At 39.6% G+C, this 19,357-nt stretch overlaps 1 protein-coding gene and 1 long non-coding RNA gene across 9 annotated transcripts in view; one reads left to right on the top strand and one right to left on the bottom strand.

Annotated features, from left to right (window-relative positions):
* The window catches only part of mef2aa (myocyte enhancer factor 2aa), a 79,285-nt gene that overhangs the window by 4,131 nt on the left and 55,797 nt on the right, over positions 1-19,357 (top strand). For all 8 annotated transcript variants that reach the window (XM_047822474.1, XM_047822475.1, XM_047822473.1 and 5 more), the window contains exon 2: positions 2,472-2,594. The gene's annotated coding sequence lies outside the window, so the exon portion shown is untranslated. The remainder of the gene's footprint in view (positions 1-2,471; positions 2,595-19,357) is intronic.
* LOC125146204 lies at positions 13,926-15,627 on the bottom strand. Its single transcript, XR_007144700.1, has 2 exons — positions 14,635-15,627; positions 13,926-14,367 (listed from the first exon to the last, which is right to left on the bottom strand). It is a non-coding gene; the product is annotated as an uncharacterized LOC125146204 (long non-coding RNA).

Genomic DNA, 19,357 nt, shown 5'->3' with positions numbered 1-19,357 from the left:
ATATATATATATATATATGTGTGTGTGTGTATGTATGTATGTGTGTGTGTGTGTGCGCTGATTGAACTGCAGTGTTGAATTAAAAAAAATATGTTGTTTTGAATTATATATGAAAACATTGAGTGAACGTTGCTATATTAGCCCATGTATTGCTTTGCTGCTAAAGGAACATTTTCAGTGTTAAATGAACAATCAGATTGTAAAACAAAGTTTTAGTATGTGAACCTCTGGTGTTTATTTGTGTTTACATGGATTCATAAGGCTTTTCACTGTGTGGTCAGTCTTCATGTATTCAAGAGAGCTGGCACATAGTGTCCCGTTGGTGCTCAGTTGGCACAGTTTGATGGAAAACTGGAGCCGGAGTCTCTCGAGAACAGCACTAATTGATGCCATCAATTATAGCGCAATAACATGTTCATTTCTGATTTGATTTAATGTTATTCATAATGTCAGGTCGCCTTGTTAAGCACCAGTGAGAGGTCCGTCTCATTCTTGGCACAGCGCTTCTCACACAGCCACAGGGTCACCACTTCTACACACATCTTCACTATAATGAATTTCTGAAGCACAATTCATAGCGTAAGTAATTATGAGTAGCTGAGTGTTTTAAGAAAACACACCTTGTGAATTATGTTTCATGACAGCTTGAAATTGCGGCAAACAGTAATACAGAGTAGAAAACTAAGCTGAATGAAGTAGAAATTCTGTAAGGCAATATAAACAAATATTGATGGTAATGATTATATATTCTTACATAAACATTTATCCTATTTTAACTACAAGTAGTGTGGCTGGAAGAAATACTGTTAAATAACCTGTCCCGTTAAAATGTATGCACATTAATAACATGTTAATAAATTACTAAATTGTGTAGGAGTTTATAAATTATTAGTGAACTGTTACTAACTGTTCCTGTAAACTGCTGATTGTTAGTAGAAAGTGTTAGTTTTAAGCACAGTGAGATCAAAAAATGTGATATTAACTCATGAGTTCCTACGCCGTGGGGGAATTTGTGATGTGAATATTGTGGTAGTTTTCTTGCCAACTTTTTGTATTTACTGTCAATTCAAACTGACAGGCTTGATTTTTTTTTCTCCCTCACACATTTTGACTAAGATCATATATTACTCTTGCCACATAAAATGAGAAAGTTTTCATTTTAATTATTAGAAATGCCCAATAAAACAATCAGCCACTCATTTCTTAAGTTCCCTGGGCATTATTTCTAAACATATTTGCCACCCGTCAGCCTGCGTTCATCATCATGTTTTCAGTATTGCACATACGCACTGCTAGCTGCTGTTGTGACAGTAAAGGAACTTCAGGGGAAAATGAAACTAAATTAACTGTATTAATGCTTTCAATTTTATATTCAGTAAAGCATATGATTTAAAAAAAAATGACTTTATTTTTATGAGCAGTGTTCACCACACAGACGGCCTGTTTATTTTTCACAGACTTAGGCCAGTGGTCAGGGCCTTGTCTGGCACTAGCTGCAGAGATTTTTTATTTTTTTAACTCCAGTGAAGTGATGTTAATAGACTTTTTAGGAGGAGTCTAAAATGAATAGCAGATAAAAGCCGATCTCTGGAGCATGAGGACTCTTCTGGACTCTGCTCTGGATGTATTGGACTGGACCCAAGCCACACTAACTTAAATAAGCAGTAAAATATGCTATTGAGAACAAGACATATACAGTAGGTGTTCTTACCCGGGGCATGTGGTGTCGGTGAAAGGGATTGATTAATAATTGCCATATTGTACTGTGAAGACGAATGAATGTTTTACTGTTTCAGTTTGGTGAGAATGCAGCATCAACACGGTCAAGCCATGTAAAACTTTAGCTGTAAAGAACGTTTGCTTTCTCAATCATATCTTTATGATCACCTAAGGTTTATAAAACCTGCAGAAATAAGAGATTTACGGCTGCATCAGTGAACACTTTATCAACAACATCGCTGTTACAGAAGGTGGAGGTTATTATTATCCTTCTTTCTTCTTCAGTTGTGTTAGAAACTGCAGAAAGTCTTTAAAGTCCTACATGTTATGTATATGTGTGTGTGAGTGTATGTATGTATGTATGTGTGTATACTTTTGTGTTTACATACAAAATAAATGCTAGTAACATCACAGAATAAAGCAGAGGAAGTGTGTGGAGCAGGTTGGGTGTGTGTGTGTGGTGGGGGGGTGGGGTATTTGAACATCTCCTGCCATGCTCTTCACAGCACTCCTCCATCTAACAGTCTGCTCTCAGCTTCTTCTAGGCTAGAGGAAGGGTGAGAGAAAGAGAGATAGCGAGAGAGAGAGAAAGAAAAAGAGAGAAAGAGAGAGGCTGGAGTGTGTGGGCGAGTCTGATCTGCAATTAACGCTGGCTGTCAGAAGAGAGAAGGCTGGCGTTTACACCGTCGCTTCTGAATCACTGAGTGCAACACTTTCCTCTACCCCCTCCACCCCCCTCCCCCCTCCCCCAGGAAATTTTCTTTCCAAAGGAGGAGGAACCAGCAGGAAGCGAAGTGCTACACAGGAAGGAAGAGTGCAAGATTTGAGCTGGACTTTGTGGCCTGAACGAAGTTTGCCTGCGCCTTGATCATCGGGTGAGTCTTTTTATTTTCACTTCTCATTTGTATTGTGTGGCTATTTTGAGAAAGCACACCAAAAAGTTTTTTTTACTGCTCCCTCTGTGCTTTGAATGCACGATTTTAATGATGATGCATGATGGATAGCACAGCTGTGAAGTGTGCAGACTGAATCTTCTGTCTGTATTTCAAAACTGTAATGATTTCAAACATGTCGCTGAATACAGTAGCCCTGTGTTTCAGCTTTGCAAGAATATTGCAGTACTTGTGTTGGTCATATTGTGAGTACAGCACTCAGATCTTAGGTGTGTAACTGGCACCAACCTAAAATGTCATTAGCACGTTGTTGTTAAGGATGCTGCATTTGACGAATATTCTTTTTGGCAAAAACAAAAAAAATTTAAAGCACTTGTCCTAAGCAGTTACTGTCTACCTACTGAATGCATCTTTGTATCGTCGCTCGCTCATAACGCCCCTTTTTCACAGAATTAAGTGCGAAGGCACTTTGACAAATGTGCTTCAAATATTTCCCAGATCAGCTGAAAGGAATGTGCCATACTTTTGGCACACTTATTTTTTTAACATCTCTCTCTCTCTCTCTCTCTCTCTCTCTCTCTCTCTCTCTCTCTCTCTCTCTCTCTCTCTCTCTCTCTCTCTCTCTCTCTCTCTCTCTCTCTCTCTCTCTCTCTCTCTCTCTCTCTCTCTCTCTCTCTCTCTCTCACTCTCTCTCTTTTTTACACACACACACACACACACACACACGCACACACATTCTTGATCTTGCGCATGCTCATGGCCAACGTGATTCATTGTTTACTGGAGCATCACCATTGAGCTGGAGATTCCAGCATTCTCCCGTGAGACCTGGAGGCAGGATGCAGAATCTTGAACCCAGCAGATAATGTTTTAGTCATAGTTTTACTTCTGTGGGCAACACGGAGTCACCTCACTGAGGGTCTTTTATTAAATGACAAAATAGCCTCAATGAAGCTGAGAAGGCCAGCACTATGAACGTGTAGTGCTCTATTGAATTTCTTTGGCCGATTTAGCCATTAGAAACTTTTCTCTTCATTATCTGTGGGCTCTGGGTTGGTGAGCAAAGCCAGTGGAATTCACAGTGTCCCTGCGGGGTCAGTCCGGCAATCGGCCTCAAGGAGTGGCTTCAAAACGAGAAACCTCTGGCTGCTCCTCATCCTGCTGCATGTTTGATAATAAAAAGGTTACCTCAGGATACAAGAAACATGCTAAGTAAACAAAAAGATGACTTAAGACCTGTAGGAAAATATTAGCTACTCGTCACTTTTCCCTCACCTCAGTGCTTCACACAAACCTAGGATTGTTATAGTCTGTAAATAGGCTTTACTGTGACTTGCCAAATAAAACCATCTATCAGGGTGTTTGGCTCCACAGTTGAACTTTATTTGGTACTGTAGCTCCTTAATGTGTAGCGCTGATGATTCCCAAACCCTTGCGATTAGCAAACAACTTTGGCATGGGCCACATGTGATTTATAAATACTGCACACTTTCAGAAATGTGGGTTAAGTTTCAAAAGTGAATATTCATCAATTCATTTTTAAACACGTATCCAATGATTATACATTTTCTTGTGGGGAATCCGGGTGGCGCAAAGTTATAATTAAACAGGAACATGTGAGAGGGACTTACAGTGGCAAATTATCTGGCTAGACCCGTGTCAGCTGAATATATTTTTGTTGATCCATTTTTGTATGAAAAGCCTTTTGGATAGTCACACATTGATAGTCATCTGCCTTCTCAAGACCTTAATTTAGAAATGCATGCTGGAACAAGTAAAGCACGATGGCTTAATTAACAGACGAACAAATAAACCTAAGAACTGAAATTTTAGGCTAAATGTGTCATGTTATGTTTTATATCAAGCCAAAGGAATTTGTGGTATGTGAGCACTTTTCTTTTTGGCTAATGTATATTATTTTATTTAACATTAATGAATGCTGGAGGGTTGATAGCGGGGTTTTGAGAAGACTCGTGTGGTGACAATCATAAAATGTTCATAAAAGCAGTTTTATTTTCTTTTTATTTGATGTAAGAACAACATATATCTATACTTATATCAAATGTACAACCTTTTTATGTAAATCTTTCAATTTAACTTTTAGAATTGACCCGGTAGAACCGACACTGTGTACTCTTTCAGCCAGGCAGGCTAAAGTTTTCCTGACTTACTTGCTGCCTTTTACACATACACGCTAACCCAATTTGACCTGTGAAACACCACGGCTCTGTCACACGCACTCAAAAGAATGAACACAAATCCCCATGTAAGACTATCACAGGAGCAGCTAACGCTTACACACACACACTGCTAAGAGCGCAGGTGGTGCATTTAGCTGAAAGAATGAGTCTCCCCTGACCTTTCGACTGCCCTTGCTCTTGACCTGCGCTTGTAAGCCATCTCATACAGCTCAATCAGCACATGCACTGCTGAGCGGAGAAGAGCAGCTTAGGGATCAATGTGCTTTCTCTTCTGTTCTGTCCGCTTTACCCTTCGTCCTGCAGGCATGAAGGATGCGTCCTCACTAGGTGAATGGGTTATACACCGATAATCAGCTGTACCGCATGCAGGGATTATTATAAAGCACATTCTTTACACTTCAACATACTTTAGCACGCAAGGGCTACATTTATACCCTCAAAGTTGATTGTTCCACCATCAGCAATAATTTCAAGTTTCTCCGCAGCCCCGTTTGTAATTCCATTCAATTATGTGAGAATTCGGGGGGGAAAAAAAAGAAAAAGAAAAAAAAACAGCCTAAAATATGATTAAGGAGTATGATTAATAATGTGAATTATATTTATATTAGTTATTTCTTATTTCTCTATTTCTATTTCTATTATATATTTAGATACTTCTATTAGCTGAATTATGTAGTTGTTCCAACACATTCGTTTTCTTAAAAAGATTTTTTTACCATTTTCGGGTGGTACGGTGGAGCAGAAGGTAACATTGCCGACTTAACAGCTCCAGGGTCCTCGGTTCAATCCTGTGTTCAGGATGTCCATGTTGAGTTTCTGTGTGTTCTTCCCATGTCAGCGTGGATTTCCTCCCACTTCGGGAAACCTGTGTAAGTGGATTTGTCACACTGAATCATGCCCGTGAGTGAGCGTGTGTTTCATTGTTTTATCATCTTGCTCCTAGTCGTCCTAGGACAGGATCCAGTTCACTGAGACTGTTATCTGTTTTTAAAACTAATCCCAAGAAAATTATAAAATGTAACACACGATTATCATAGTATGATAATGTAATACAAGCACAAATCTTGTCCTCGCCCCACGGTTCATGCAGTGTGTTTATGTTTTGTAGCCAGAGTGTCATAGAGTCAGAGTGTGTTCAAGAGGTGTGTTTAACCCCAGAGCCAGAACAGTGGTCCAAATCTACAGCTAATCCTCTTTGCACCCCACACTGATCCTCGTCTCGGCTTGCTTATGCTGTTGCTCATGGCGTGTCGAGAGGGGTGGCGGGGTGGAGGTTCACTGCCCCACCGAACTAAAATGAAAACACGGAGGCTAATTGGCCTTGTTCACCACTGGGTGACTCAGTAGAGATTACATCATTTTCCCCACTCTAGCACTTGCCTTTGGCCTGATCTGTGCAACTGATGCTGTCTCTACTGCTGTAAGCACTTTTAGCTGAGTTTCTGTTAACATAAGCATTAATGTTAATGTTAGTAGACACAATGGCCGTGTGTTAACATGCGCTGTGATTAGTTCTGTTTAGCTTTATTATAAACCTCTAATTGGCATTTCTGATGGAGATCTGGTTGTTGGTAGTTCAAAAAGTGTTTACCAGTGAAATTAGGATTTATTGTGTTGATGAAGAGGCTAGAGCTGTGAGGCAGTGTCTGTCTTTGTTTCATATCTTCCCATGCTGTTTTCATAGTGAGTCCCAGGGGATCAACACTCAGCCCACTATCTTTAGAAGCCTCTCTATGTCCCTTTATTACTGCAGGCTTTGCAGGAATGGGTAGTAAATATAAAATGTGTCACTAAGGAATACAGTTGTTTACAATATATGGGAAAAAATGCCAAATTTCAATAAGTTTGAAGCATTTTTTTTTGCAAGCAACTAATTCTGAGTTCTTTTACTTTTACTTCACATTAAACCATCGTGTTAATAGTACATGTTGACTCAGATGCCAATCAGCGTAAGAACGAGGCTAAACCGAGGTTGGTTTAATTTATTGTTTTAATTCATTTATTTTAACATATATAATATTATTGAATACACAGTATATTTTTGCATTTTTAGGCAGTGGTTAACAAAGGGAAAAAACTCAACTGTTCTGGGGTCATATCACACAATCAATCACAATAGTTGCATGGCAGGAAATGGGGCTTCTGAGGTGCTCCCAGGAGACACACACACACACACACACACACACACACACACACACACACACACACACACACACACACACACACACACACACACACACACACACACACAGTGGCTGATGGCTCTGCACGATGCAGCCTGCACCTGTGTTCTGCACCCCCATGTCTCATTACCCCGCTCTGTGAGCTATGGTAGCTTCAAACCGCAGCTGTGTTTTGCGCTGCATGTCATGTGCATGTTCAGAATATCTGAGTTGGATTGTGTTTTGTCAAGTGTGCACTTCATGAGTGACATATTCCTAACGCCTGCTGCATGACTTCCATTGACACATGTTGAAATGAGTAGTTTAGCTTCTCCTACCAGCATATACTGTGCAACTAAATAAAGCCTTCTTGCCTTAGCTGTGTGTAGGTTTGCAGCGGGAATGCAAATTTGATCAGATCCTAGATCCTACTCTGACCACCTCACTTTGACTTTCTTTAACGGCAGGTTGATGTCACACAGAGCAGAAAAAATGTTTGGCACTTTAGGAACAAAGACCAAGATGTTGACTGTTTGTAGGTGTGTCTTTTTTTGTTTAACATCATATTCTATTAGAGACATGCATTTTTTGTTCGACTTCCAACTTGTTGCTGAACCTGAGTCTCAACAGCAAGATTCCGTCAGACTGGTTTTAGCTCAAACTAACTCGTTTAGCTCAATTGATGCTTCCAGATTCTTACCTTCTGCAGAGCAAAGGAAAGACACTGCATGTGTGTGAGCGTAGCTGGCCAGTAGAGACGTGTTTATCACTAGCTAAGCTTGTGACTAGTGAAACTATTGTATGGCCAAGACAGACAAACACCACAGCAGCATAATCACTTAACAAATTCTCTGTTTTTGAACTCATGAACATAGAAAATGAAACACTGTTTTAGTTGGTTAACAATATAGTCTTATTGTGTTTGATTCAAGTTTAAATCCTTATATAGCTTAATACAAAGCAATATACTGTAGGGTTTTTTTTTATAACTATGAGCACTTGCAGATGGGCTGCAGCAACAATAGTACCTTTCTGATCTCACTTTAAAAATAAGGATATTTTTTTGGACACGAGCACCAATAAATTTTCAAAAACCTTCCAATAAACAATCTACTTTCACATGGCATGAGTCACTGTTTACCAACAGCCTTGTTTGACGGACAGGTAAGATCATTGTACAGTGCCAGGGCTCAGGGCTTACTGAAGTTCATTTCAGATGCCTCTCTGAAACAGTTTGGATGAAGCAGTCTGAAGTGTGATGAAGGATGTGATAGACTTGACCTGCTTGGCCTGCCTGAATATCCAGCAGAACTTCACTCTTTTGAGATCCCTTTGGTTGCCTGCTACAGTAAATGTTCTCATTTGCTTTATGCTTAGACTTCTAAATCTGCCAACACTGAAGAAATGTGTAATTAAAGCACTAATGCACAAGGAAGGTATTAAGGGAAGGAAGGTATTAAGGGAAGGTGGGCATGACAGTAGTACCTGGAAGGCACAAAGCTAAAACTGTCTTGCTGTCTTTCCTTAAGCTAAGACATGATGAGCTGACTCAGAGTCATGTTCAGAGTTTTAATTTACTTGAATACATAAAATGATGTAATTCCTATAATGTACACGTTGAGCATTTTGTTATGGCCTCTGTACTCCCGTGGTAGTCCTGTACGCATGTTGGACAGAAAATGGTGTCTGTAGCTTTACTGACAGATGACTGATCCGTGTTCTTTGGGTCCACGTTCATTTGAATCCTACACTGATTTTTATTTATGACTGACTGGTCAAACTAAAGGCAAAAAATGTAATAATTTTGATAGTTAGATAAATTGTTCCAGTATGAAGTTCTTTATGGATTCTGGCCTCAAAGAAGAAGGATTATTTTTCTGTCATGAAAAGGTAACCTGGTCCTATTAAGTTTCTGTACAGTGTAACCAGAGCATTGACTTTACTCCCATGGAACATAGCTCAGTACTTGAAAGGGTCAGCAATGGCCATTCGTCACCAGGCTGCCGGAGATACAGGCAGACGGATGAGAAGGTTCCCAGCCTGCTGCGGAACAGTTGACCTCTGCCATGTAAGGACAAGAAATGAAAGCCCGGACAAGACGGTATCAACTTCACTGGCATGACATCAGTCTCCCTACGGTCTCAACAGGCACTGGAATTTCTGAGCCAAAGAAAACACGATACCATTCCCTTTAGGAAAAAAGTGCAATTACACAATCACAGTGTGCAGCAGACTTTGAAAATGAGAAATGCACTTGATGGATGTGTTTTATGACACGATGAAAGGCTTCCCATTTACCTAAAAATAGGCCAGTGTGGAAATGCAGCAGTGGATTTTGCCCAAACTATTTTTAATATAAATATTATCCATTAATCCGAGATAACCTAGATATCTAGACACTAAATGTTCCTAGTTATAGAGCTTCCCAGGAATTACCTCACGATATCTTTTTTAGCAATCATACAAGTTTTTCATTATGTCTTCATTTCTCCCCCCAGTTCTGTGCCCGATATCCTGGTACAGGTGAAACAGTAGAAAACATGGGCTACTGATATCTCAGCTGTTCTCTGGCCTTACTCTGGCCGGAATGTCTTGCCCTTCAGGGCTTTATCTGTCTTCTTTTTCATGCTCGGCCATAAGCTGAGCTCCTCCCATTACTCCAACTGCCTGAATGAGCAAGTTGGGAGGATTGAAAAAAGCAGACATGTTACCAACCACAGCAGCTTAATCACAGCGACACTTTATCACAGAACATATGAGGGATCCAGTAGTGATAAAGGTGACTACTTTTAAACAGCAGCATGTTGTCTTAGCAAAGGCCACAGTACTTCTGAGGTCTATTTTTGTGCTGAAGTAAATAAAATGAAGTAATAATAATAATAATAATAATAATAATAATAATAATAATAATAAAATCATTTGAAAGGTAGATCATTCTTTGTGTCACCTCGATTGTGTGAAAGCAGTCATCTCACTTCCATGATGATCGGTTGGTAACTAGTAATCATGTGAAGTGTTACATGTGTTCATGCATCATGGATATGCTGGAAACGTTTCTGAGAAGGATGCCAAACTGACAGAACCGAAAGAGGTGCTAGAAAGCAGGGGAGTTTTTTTTGTTTCTGAAACGTATTGGCCAAGTGCGTAGCAAATTTAACCGTGTGCCATATGATGGCTTTTTCTAATGGACATCAAAATACCAAAGATGAGCAGAGCAAATCTTCACATTGGGAGCAGCCCGGAAGTTGTACGACTGACTGTTCATTTTTTTTGCACTCATATCCATACACATTATATTCTTTTTGTTGTTTAAATGGCATAATGTAGTAAGACCCAGTGACCCAGCTGACTCTTCCACTTGCCCCACATGACTGGAAAGGAACAAAATTACCTGCAGTCTTTTCTATTAATAGTCTTAACATACTTAAATGAAGTAAACAGCCTTTTAAAATCTGTAGATAACTGAAATGACTGACTGTACTTTCTGTGTTTTGTGATCCTGGCTTCAGAATTTTCATTTATTTTAATTTATTTTAAAAATAAAAGTAAGAGTAAAAGTAAGCTTTTGTTTTGTAGATTGGTAATATTTCACATTTATCCACTACATACTGTTAAATATCTTTATTTTCCTCTACCTTGTACATCGTCTTTGTAAAGCTGGTGAAAGGTTATTGTGCAAGTTCACAACCTTTCCCAGTTGGTGAGTCACAGGCTTCCATGCTGTCTGGATTGCATAAACCCTTTATATAATACAGCGTTGTGGAACACAGCCACCATGAAGAGGATTGAAATGTCTAAGGGGAAGAACATAACATCAAATATTTATTCTAAGGCATAAGAAAGTTTTCCCATGAAAAGCAGAAGTACTGACCCACCGACAAGACTGACGTAACTGCAAGGGAGAGAAACAAAAATAATGTCTTTTTGGTCTGTTTTAAACAGAGAATATTTTTGTTGTTCCCTGATGTAACCACTGTGGTTATTTTTTCACTACATTATCTCTTCCCACATGGAGATAGGGCATAATCTTAGAGATCTCTATCACGCATGGTTGTGTCACCTCTGTAGTTTAGTGAATTATTTGAGTGTGTTAGAGAGAGAATACTGCAATAATATGACGCATCTCTAATATCTCCACATGCTCCGTTCCCTCAGGAGGAAGATCTCGATTCATCTGCGCTGTTTATCATTTCTAAGTTAAGATCTGTGTAACATCAAAAGGTTGCCAAGCCACTTAACGCAACTCGCAGACTGTGTTTGGGGGCAAAGTGGGGGAATGGGAGAGACAACAGGCACTCCTCCATGTGTTTATGGGATAAGTTATTGCTGGTGCTGCTACTTTCAGTCTTTCAGCCTCTCTATCAATGCCTCTTTATCTCCTCTTGTCTGACTTGGCTAATGAAAAGCCTAAAGAATGAGTCGTGGACACATGCCATCAATTCAGACATGTACCAAAAGAATGCTTTTGTGTTCACTTTTAGCAGTCAATTGCTGCAAATACTGTATGGCTGTGTAGACATGAAAGAGGAAAAACACTATTCCTTCATGTAAGGTCTTGATTTAGTTTCACTTACCGACCAATTTATGAAAGATCGCAAAAATGATTCTTAAAAACAAGACATCAACCCTCATTATCTGCTTAGAAATACAGTTTGATTAAACTGGAGAAATAAACTTAAAATATTCCTCCAACGAGATCAAGACATTTGGCATTGACATAGGTTTAGGTTTTAGGAGCTAAAATTATTAGGAGTGTAGACACTATGATACTTGATGCAAATGACAAGACTTAATGAAATCTTGGGCTTCATGTGAAAAGACTGTTGGATTCTGTCTGCTGATATTTCAGGCATGGAATATCAATATTCTTCAGATTAACATCTTAAGTCATGTCTTCAACGCCATCTGTAGCAAACTGGCAGAATCAGTTTAGCTCATCAGAAATTCAGTTTCCATCCTTGGCCTAGCTTAAGAATTGGTTTCAAATATAGATGAGCTACATTTTACTTCAAGGAAAGACATTCCCAACATTTCATAAAAATCAATATTTATTTAGACCTTAGGCACACAAAAATGTTACTTATTCACATTATTACTTTTAAGATGATGATGTGCACATGTGTGTTATCTGGTGCTAAACAGTTGTATCTAATTGCTAAACCTAAAACAATGGCAGATGTGACACATTTAGCATGAACAAAAATTCCACCAGGAGATTGGCCTCTCCTGCATGAAATGGATCTAACCATACGCTGAGGGTCATCGCTTTATCCTTGAGAAACTGAGAATCCATTCATCGGCTCGGCTCCGAAACCTGACTGACGCAAATGGATCACTGGGAATAGGAGCGTCCCAGCAGTAATTATGTTACAACGCTTCTGCCGCACACGACCGTGAGGTGGGGGAGCAGTGATGGCACATCTCTTGTTCTACTGCAAGCTTCTTCTTCTTCTTCTTTTTTTTAATCGCATGTCCTTTTCTTATTGCCGTACACATAAAGACATATGCCTACACACACACCTAGTACAATGTTACACCAGGAGGTCAGACCCAGTTTTGACTTTGACATTTGCATGCTATGTGGAAGAACATGGGGTAAAGAAGTTGCATTTCATAAGTCAGTCCCATGTGTGGTGTCTAATCTCCACTGAGTAACAGAACCAGACGGTAAATATCCTGATTATGTCTATGGCCCTTCATAAAGCCCTTTTGAGACTCAGTGCTAATTTATCCTTCTGAAGTTTCTGCCCAAACAAAACAAAATGGCGTGATGCGCAGATACTAAACAGGGTCCACTGAGGGCCGCAGTGCAACCCTCAACCCAGATCTGATGTCACTAATTGGGATTTTGTCCTAATAAGTTTGAGCTAGCTTATGGTTGACTGCACAGGTCGTCTTGTGCAATAACTGAACTTAAAAAATGATGTCTCTACCAGAGACAGAATAAATGAATGCAGCAAGGGAATTTTCAAAGCCAGATGAAGTTTTCACTATGGCTTTTTCATCTCAGCCCTTGAGGCATCAGGACTAGTCAAAAGCACCTTGTACAGTTCTCCTTCCCCAGCTCTTACCCTTGCTCACGTCCATAATTCATTGTAGAGATGCCGACACCATCATGACCTTGTTTCCTTTCATATTGTTGCCTTGAATTTTCTAAAACTTGCTTGTGATTTTTTTTTGTTTGTTTGGGTGTCTCAGTATGTCTTATAGTCGATCGTTTGGCTTGAGTTTTTTTAAATGTGTGACTGAGATGGAATTTTGACTGATCTGCTTTTCATATTAAAGAAAGTATAGGAAAGAGTATCAGTGCCCCTAATAATAAATCAAGCCTGAATTAAACCAAGTTGCCTGAATTGTGATGAAATTCAGAATCTTGAAGGTTGCCATCTCATTAGGTTGGTGTGCAATTTACAGAACGCTGACCTCAACCCTACTGAACACCTTTGTGATGAGCTGGAACACCGAGAGTGCACTACGCCTACTCGCCTCACCTCAGTGCCTGACCTCACTTATGCTCTTTATCGCAAATCTAGTGGAGGGTATTATAAGTGTAAAAGGGTCTGAGTCAAGGGGATCAATCATGGGGACGTTCAAGAAGCATGAGGGTGTGATGTTCAGGTGTCCACATACCTTTGGACATGTATTGTACATGCACCAGCTTCCGACAGGGAAGCAAACATTTTAACACTGTGACACAGTGAGCTTTTAAGAGAAAGACTTATATTCTTATATACAAGATATAAGTCTTATATACATGATTAAAAAAAGTTCATAACTTAATACATTTTGGTCTAGGAAAATATTCTCCAGTTAGTTGCCATGGCTTTCAAATGGTATCTTTTTATGAAAGTTTAGTGATCGAGAAAGTACCAGACACTAATAAAGGCTAGATGTCTGATTTTGATTTGCTTATTTATATGTTTTGAACATAAAAAAGACTTCCACATCCGTCTACATTCAGTATTTATTTTGTTACAGGTATCTGCAATAAAATATAATTTGCAAGCAGAGTTCACTGCAAAAACTATCCATGGCCAATGCCAATAGTTTGCTCAGTGGTTTGTTGTATGTGATCATCAGCTCTCAGGCTCTGTATATCAGGCAGCTGGGGGACTTGTCCATCTTGGGAGTTTTGAATGTGGCAATGGCATTTTGGAAGTGATAAGTGGCTTTCTGTCCTGCTGCGTAGCTGGTTGAGGACTTTTACTGGCAGGAGAGGCATTCGCCTGAACCAGCATTAATCCGGCCTGGGATTACAGCATTTTTAGTGGAGAACTGGAGTTTAGTGGAGAACTGGAGTGAGTTGGCACTTGCTGGCAGAGATTAGCCACTTGCTGTTTGCACTCTCAGTGGTGAAAGTCGGCAGGGCCGACTGTAAAACTGTCGCTGCAACTAAACACACACACACACTTTCTGTATTTCAGTTTGCCTGTAAACACTAGCACATGTGCATGCATACCTTTTGCCTACAATTCAGCATACACAAATTCACCCTGTACTCAGGCCTGCGTGAGAGATCTGATTTCATGATAAAGAGATGATTGATGTGATAGCCTTGGCAAGAAACAAATACAGCTTCCGTTTACCTCTGAAATACACCCAAACCACCACAATTCTTCACCACAGCTCAGTAAAGGTTTATGTTTACATTGCACTTACCTGGTTTAGGAAGTTTGCTGTCATTGTGGTGTTACAGTTTCTGAGAATAAAAAGCTCTAGGTCTCAGACACACCTCTGTATTAACACCAGGGAAGGACACAGGCCCTGCTTCATGAAACCATTAGTTTATAGGTTTTGAGATTTCCTCCTTAATAGACACACACACTCTGTGTGTGAGGAAATGCTGTCAGGACCTATTTCTGTCCGGTTTGGAGAAATGATACCGTGCTATTTTGAACCAAACCTCATCCTTCCCTGTTCCCTCAGCTACACCCACCACATATACATGAAATCACAATTTATCCAAAGGAAGCAAAGATACCATGGGTCGCATCACACATGTAAGAATGAGGAAATTTTGCCTCATAATAGAATCTCTTGATTTCTATCTGCTAAATAAAGGTTTTATTCTGTGATTTTTTTTTCAGAATGTCCCCTTTGACCCCTGTAAACAAAATACTGTTAACATTTTCTCACAGGTTTTTAAAGATCTGAAGTGCAAGAATTCACACTTCGGTGTAGAGCTTTAGATATGTTAGATGTCAAACACAAACCTAGACCTGTTTAACCCTAATGCATTGATACAAATGTACCGAAGAAAATCTGAAGAGAAGAAATTTTTTATTTATTTTTTTACTTATTTGTTAATCTTGTAAAATCTGTTTGAATGTGTTTCAAATCCGTGGGTTTTATCATTCTATTCAGCTACATTTGCTACAGGGAGCTTTGTGAACATGTGTGAACATGTGTGAACAGTCCTAAATGCGGAAGATAGACGCGCCACTTTACATTGTTCCGCCTGAATTCACACTCTCTGTTTGAAGCCTCCGTCTCACTCATTTCTGCACACAGCCCATCCCCTCCATTCGGTAGATCTTATTAATTATATCTCATTAGTTGCCTTGGAAACAGGTGAAGGAATGAGGAATGGAAGGAGAGAGAGAGAGAGAGAGAGAGAGAGAGAGAGAGAGAGAGAGAGAGAGAGAGAGAGAGAGAGAGTTAATGAGGGGAGGAACAAGATGGAACGAGAAAGATTAGAAAAGAGAGAAGTGGCTCCAGTAGGATCAGGCTAGTGTTAGATTAGCATCAGTAGCACTACCTGTGGGAACTGAGGCCTAGCTTCAGGCCTGCTGAAGTCAAGCGCTAAACTCAAAAAGAGAGCTGCACTTTTGTTTCTCTTTGTAAAAATGTCAAGAAAAGACATTCTCCTCTCTTCAGACTGCTTAATGGCTTTTTACTAATCATCGCCAAAGCTGCACTGAACGGTCACTTTAACCCTTCCTTCATGTATTTGATTCTTCATGTAGCTGATTCGTAGCTCAAAGTCATATCAAGCTGCTGAAGTGAGGAAAAACATGTACAGTACAAACCGTCCAGCCCTATATCACGTTTCTTTTTTTTTGTGTATCACAGTGATTTCCCTACACACTATGGACAGCTATAACAGATGTTTGAAAGGTTTGTCTACAGAAGCTACTATATTTTCGAAAACAATCTTGATCAGATTACAGCTCTTGCTTTGCAAAGTTTCCAACACAATATTAAAATAGAAATTTCCATCACATGTTTGATTGACATCAGCCTCTATATAGCACCATGTAAGGATAGCTTTTCATTACAGAATTTCTTATGATAGAATGTAGTCATATGAGGATATCATCAGATCCTGTCTTTCACTCAGAACTGCATTCCTGTCTGCAGTATAGAGTTATCTCAGAAGCTGACTCAACTAACTCAAAATGTACCTCTTTACTCTGCTGTTATTGCATGTCTATTCACAGTTATGTAAGCCAGGGCATGTTTTTGCTGCTTATCAGCCAAGGCCAACATAAGGGAAGGTCTGCCTTTTTCCCATTTTTTTTTTTTTTGTCAAACAAGTGAAAGCATGGCAGAGAAAGCCCAGCCCAGGTTGTAAACACAGCAAAACATGGTTTAAGAATCCACCAGAGATGGGCTTGTGGTGTTGTTTAGTCTCTGACTCTACAGGCAGGAAGATAACAAGCGGAAGGATCAGAGCGGATGCTTGTCCCACAGGCGTGCTGCCATTTTGCTTTTTGTCTTTTTCTTTTCTCTTTCTGTCTTATGTACGACCGCCTGTTAGTGGTCATCGCTAGTGGTCTGAAAAACAGGAAGTGGGAAAGCAGGATGTAGGAGAGCGCTTTGCTCTACGCATGGCCTGTGATGTGGAACTCCACAGGAAGTGGCAGTGTCACGGTTGTGCACAAGATTCAGGCCACAACCTACATGTAGAAGAAATGAGGGACTGGGAGGCAAACTGTGCCTATTTTGTGTCCCCTGCTTTAATCCACTTTTACTTTTAGGAGAGAAGGTTGCTTATTTTCCTCCTCTGTAAAGCTTGGGTAAACTGGCTCGTCAAACTGTACTTGAGTCGTCATACTCAAGTCTGCCATTTTGAGGACTAAGTAGCGGAATGACTGCATCAAGTGCTGGACACTCCTCATAGCTATGTTAGCTAGCCAGCTGTCTTATGGGACAACTGGGATGCATATCCACCTTTATCAGCCTTCCTAACCTCCCAGATAGGACAAAGAGTCTTGTCACATTATGATAAGACATCCTGAGGCATCTTTTAACTCCCTTGAATTGAAGCACCAGAAGGGATAAGAAAGTGTTATGTAAGATCATTATTATTATTATTATTATTATTATTATTATTATTATTATTATTATTATTATTATTATTATTATAAGTAGTAGTAGTAGTAGTAGTACAGTGGTAGTAGTAGTAGTAGTAGTAGTTTTGAAGTAGTAGTAGTAGTATTGAATTGGAATCTATTATTAGCATCTTTTGGGTCTTTAATCAAAAGGTATTAGTAATGCTTTAAAAAAATGCATGTTTGTTTTACTTGACCACTGAAAAGGGAGAGGTGCATAACTCCAGGGGTTTTCTTCCATGTGCAGCCCATTACAAACCACTAAATCCTAAGGGCTGAAACGCAGTAAGGGGATTAGGGCAGCCTCGTGCAAAATAACAGTGAGGTGCCAGGGTCTTATATAAAGGTTTTGGCAGTTGAATACAGTATGGTCTGTATGTGTACACGAGTCTGGTGTGTGTTTGTATGGTAATTATAGTGGTAGCAGAGTGTTTTATTGAGTGTGAAAGTCTTGACCCCTGAATCAGCCTCCCACTCCCCCATGTCCTACAAGGAAAATAAAGAGAGAGGGACAGAGAAAGCCACACACACACACACACACACACACACACACACACACACACACACACACATAGACAGAATAGTCTCCTCTAAAATACACTTCAATATGTGTGTGTTTTCACCTGCTGTGTACTCAAAGACTGTGATTTAATAGAAACACATGTACACCTGCTCCTTTATGCATTTGTCCAGTCAGCCAATCATGTGGTGGAAGCTCTGTGCAAATAATCCTGCAGATACAGGCCAAGAACTTCAGTTAATGTTCACATCAAACATCAGAACCAGAAAAATGCGATCTCGCTGACTTTAACCATGGCATGGTTGTTGGTACAAGGTTTGATGTTTTGTGCTTGAGATGCCTTTCAGCTCACCCCAGGTGTAAAACGTGATTGTGAGTTACTGTAGACTTCCTGGCAGCTTAAACCAATCTGTCCCTGACCTCTCTTATCAACAAGGTGTTTCTAACCACAGAACTGTCTCTTACTTACTGTGTTTTTATTTGTTGCATCATTCTGTGTAAACTCTAGAGACTGGAGTGTGTGAATTTCCCCAGACATCAGCAGTTTCTGAAAAACTAAAACTATCTAGTGCTAACAATCATGCTACTGTTAAAGTCACAGAAATCCCCCCCCCCCCATTTTGATGTGAACATTATTGTAAAATTTGTTGATTTTGCTACTTTTAGTTTTGATTAAAGCATTATTTTATAATTTTGGGTAATTAAATACTCTTGAAACGCCTAATAATCTGCTATTTTTGTATAAAACATCTTTGCATGCATATAGAAGGAGTTTCCCTGGTGGGTTTATTTTCTTTAGGGTTATTTTTTTTTAAAAATCACCTAACTACAAAATTCAGTGGGAGTAAATTTTTGAGAAGGCACTAAACACCTTTATATATGTGATTGTGGTCAGGTCAGGTCAAGTTCAGGACAACATGTGGATATGAAAATATTCCATACACCATGTACACCCATTGATTTTCATCTCAAACACAGACAACGACTGCTTCAGAGAAATGTTCCCAGAGTATTGATCAGTTCCTCTACAAACAGTTAGTAACACCTTACAGAAATTCTTGACTTGGCGGAGGATCAGTGGGCAAGTGAAAGCTCCAGGAATCTCCAGAAGCCCAATTAACAAGGCTTAAACCACAGCTCACAAAAGGACAAGCCGGTTATGAGCGTTAAAAGTCAAATTTTCATTCTGCTAAACATTTGAGCTGTGAGCTGTGCTATTGTCATGTCCAACGTCTTGTCTTTATTCTCACTCAATGTAGTGTTCAAATGTCAGGTGACTGAGAGCTGTGCTAATGTTAGAGTTATATAATGTTGTTGTGCTGCACTTTACTGTTTTTTGCTCAGTTTATCCAACGTTTCCTGAATCTAGAAAGATTGTCTATCATCCAATCATTTCAGTTAAATCCACGTGAATGAATGGTAAAAAAAACAACAAAAAAACATTCCAAGATCCAGATCACGTTTGTGATGCCCAACGTTCGTGATGCACAGGTTTCAAACTAATAGTACACAATACAACAGAGACTTT

Source organism: Tachysurus fulvidraco, chromosome 13 (assembly GCF_022655615.1).
Source record: "Tachysurus fulvidraco isolate hzauxx_2018 chromosome 13, HZAU_PFXX_2.0, whole genome shotgun sequence".
Classification (NCBI taxonomy): Eukaryota; Metazoa; Chordata; class Actinopteri; order Siluriformes; family Bagridae; genus Tachysurus; species Tachysurus fulvidraco.
This window is presented reverse-complemented; position numbering and strand designations above follow the sequence as displayed.